At 38.1% G+C, this 3462-nt stretch overlaps 1 pseudogene; it reads left to right on the top strand.

Annotated features, from left to right (window-relative positions):
- Window positions 1-3037: 3037 nt before the first annotated feature.
- The window catches only part of LOC108294340, a 3297-nt pseudogene continuing 2872 nt past the window's right edge, over window positions 3038-3462 (top strand).

The raw sequence follows: 3462 nt of genomic DNA, 5'->3' as shown, positions 1-3462 counted from the left end.
ATAGAATGGAGATCCCAGAAATGAATCCATGCATTTACAGTCAGCTGACCTTTGGCAAAGAGAGTAAAAACACAATGGTGAAAGGACCATCTCTTCAACAAGCAGTGTTGTGAAAACTAGGTATCCACATGCAGAAGAATAAAACTGAACCCTTATCTCACACCACATATAAAAAATCAACTCAAAGCAGATTAAAGACTTAAATGTAAGACCTGAAACTGTAAAATTACTAGAAACCAATATGGAGACAAAACTTCTTGACACTGGTCTGGGCAAAGATTTTTTAGATATGGCTCCAACTGTACAGATAACACATGCAAAAAAAGGACAAATGGGATTGCATCAAATGAAGAAAAAAGAAAAACTTCTGCATAGCTAAGGAAATGATCAACAGAGTGAAAAAGTCCTACAGAATTGAAGAAAATATTTGCAAACCATACATCTGATAAGGGGTTAATATAAAAAATATATAAGGAATTCAAACAATTCAAGAACAAGAAAACAATTCAATTTTAAAAATTGCCAAAAGACCTGAATAAATACTATGTTTTAAATGTGTCCCCCAAAATTCACATGTTGAAAACTTAATTCCCAATGCAACAGCACTGAGAGATGGGGCCCAGTGGGAGGTGACTGGATACGATGATAGAGCCTCATGAATGAATTAATGTAGCTATCATGGGAGTGGGTCAGTTATCAAGAGAGCAGGTTGTTATAAAAGTGAGCCTGGCCCTCTTGCTTTCTCAGTCTTGTGTGCTCACTTTTATCTTCTGCTGTCTCACCATGAATATTGCAGCACAAAGCCCTCATTAAATGCCAGCACTATGCTCTTAGATTTGTCAGTCTACAGAACCATGAGCCAAGTAAACTCCTATTGTTTATAATTTACCCAGTCTGTGGTATTCTGTTGAAGCAACAGAGAATAGACTAAGACAATAGACATTTCTCAAAAGAAGGCCTACAAATTGCCAGCAGGTATTTGAAAAAACGCTTAGCATTATGAATAACCAAGGAAATGCAATAGACAAGCACAATAAAATATTGCCTCACACCTGTTAGAATGGCTGTTATGAACAACAAGTGTTGGAAAAGATATGGAGAAAACGGAACTCTTGTATACTGCTGGTAGATAAATTAGTACAGCCATTTTAGAAAAACAGTATAAAGTGTTCTTTAAAAATTAAAATTAAAGAAAATGTGGCACACCATGGGATACTATACAGCCATAAAAAAGGATGAATTCATGTCTTTTGTAGGGACATGGATGAAGCCGGAAACCATTATTCTCAGCAAGCTAACACAAGAACAGAAAACCAAACACCACCTGTTCTCACTCATAAGTAGGGGCTGAACAATGAGAACTCATGGACACAGGAAGGGGAACATCACACACGGAGCCTGTCAGGGGCTGGAAGGCTAGGAGAGCGATAGCATTAGGAGAAATACCTAATGTAGTGACAGGTTGATGGGTGCAGCAAAACCACCATGGCAGTGTATGCTATGTAACAAGCCTGCACATTCTGCACATGTATCCCAGATACATGTTTTTAGTATAATTTTAAAAAATTAAAAATAAAACTACCACGTGATCCAGCAATTTCGCTTCTGGGTATATACCCAAATGAGATGAAATCAGTATATCAAAGAGATCTCTGCACTCCCATGCTTATTGCAGCACTATTCACAATAGCTAAGAGGTGGAAACAACCTAAGTGTCCATCAGCAGAAGACTGGATAAAGAAAATATGGTATATACACAATGGAATATGATTCAGCCTTAAAAAAAAAAAAAAAGAAATCTTATTATTTGTGATAAATAGGTGACATGGGAAATAAGCCAGAAAGACAAATACTGCATAATCTCACTCCTATGTGGAATCTAAAAAAGCAAACTTTTTTTAAGGAATGTAAACAAGTGATTATTAAAGCTGGAGACGTACTGGTAATAATATGATTATCGCTAGCTTCTCCTGGAGAAGGTGTTTATTTACAGGCAAAGACGATTTAATTACAACCAGGAACAGAGTCTGAAAGTCTGAGTTTCCCTTAGAACATCGCATTTTTTTTTCTTTTGGAAGTGAGTCTTGAATTTTGTTGTTGTTGTTTTTTTTTTTAGCTTTTATATTAGGGTTGGGAGCACACGTGCAGGTTTGTTACACAGGTAAACTTGTGTCATGGGAGTGGGTTGTACAGATTATTTTGTCATCTAGGTACTAAGTCTAGTATCCAATAGTCATTTTTTCTGCCCCTCTGCCTCCTCCACCCTCAAGTAGGCACCAGTGTCTGTTGTTCCCTTCTTTGTATGTATGGGTTCTCATCAGTTGGCTCCTACTCAGAAAGAACATGCGGCATTTGGTTTTCTGTTCCTGTGTTAGTTTGCTAGGGCTAATGGCCTCCAGCTCCATCCTTGTTCCCACAAAGAACATGATCTCATTCAAAAAGGCAAATTTATAAAAGCAGAGAGTAGAACAATAGTTTCCAGGGGCTGGAGGTCAGGTGAAAGAGTGAGAAAGATGTTGGCCAAAGGGTACACAGTTTTGGTCAGACATCATGAATACGTTTTGGAGATCTATTGTATAGCACAATGATGATAATAATAATGTATTGCATACTTGTAAATTGCTAAGAGTAGATCTCAAATGTCCTCAGCACAAAAAAAAAAGCGTAAGAGGTGATAGATATGTTAATTAGCTTGACTTAAACATTGTATAATGTATACATATATCAAAATATCACTTCGTATATAATTCTTATTTGTCAATTATACCTAGGAGAAAAAAAATTTTCTAAATAGTTAGACTGAACATTTTTTCATATTTTTATTTATTCTTGACATTCTTTTTCTGAGAACTGTCCATTTATGTCCTTTGTCCATTTTCTGATTGGTGAGTTCCTTCTTTCCTTATAAATTTGAAAGATCCTCCCTGTAGCTGCCATCTTGCATCCCCTTGTGTGCGTGCCTAATCTCAGCTGGCACCCGAGACCCTCTGAGCACCAACCCTAGTCCCCACAGTGGCCCGTTATCTGCTCCAACAAGATGAAAGAAACCCTCATGAACCAGGAAAAACTCGTCAAACTGCAGGCACAAGTGCGCACTAGTGGGAAAGGAACTGCCCGCGGAACACCACAGCCTATGATAAAAAAAAAAAAAACCTTCAATTCTCCTTAAAGAAGTTAGGGGTAAACAATATCTCTGGTATCGAAGAGGTGAATATGTTTACAACCCAAGGAACAGTGATTCACTTTCACAACCATAAATGTCAGGCATCACTGGCAGCGAACACTTTCACCATTACAGGTCATGCTGAGGCAAAGCAGCTGACAGAAATGATACCCAGCATCTTACCCCTTACTTTGGTGCAGACAGTCTGCCCAAACAACCTGTGGATGGAAAAGCACCCCTTGCTACTGGAGAGGATAATGACGATGTGGAAAATTTTGATGAGGCTCCAAGAATGAAGC

The sequence above is a fragment of the Cebus imitator genome, unplaced genomic scaffold, assembly GCF_001604975.1.
Source record: "Cebus imitator isolate Cc_AM_T3 unplaced genomic scaffold, Cebus_imitator-1.0 Scaffold575, whole genome shotgun sequence".
Taxonomy (NCBI): Eukaryota; Metazoa; Chordata; class Mammalia; order Primates; family Cebidae; genus Cebus; species Cebus imitator.
The sequence above is the reverse complement of the archived record's forward strand: the minus strand, read 5'-3'. Positions and strand labels throughout refer to the sequence as shown.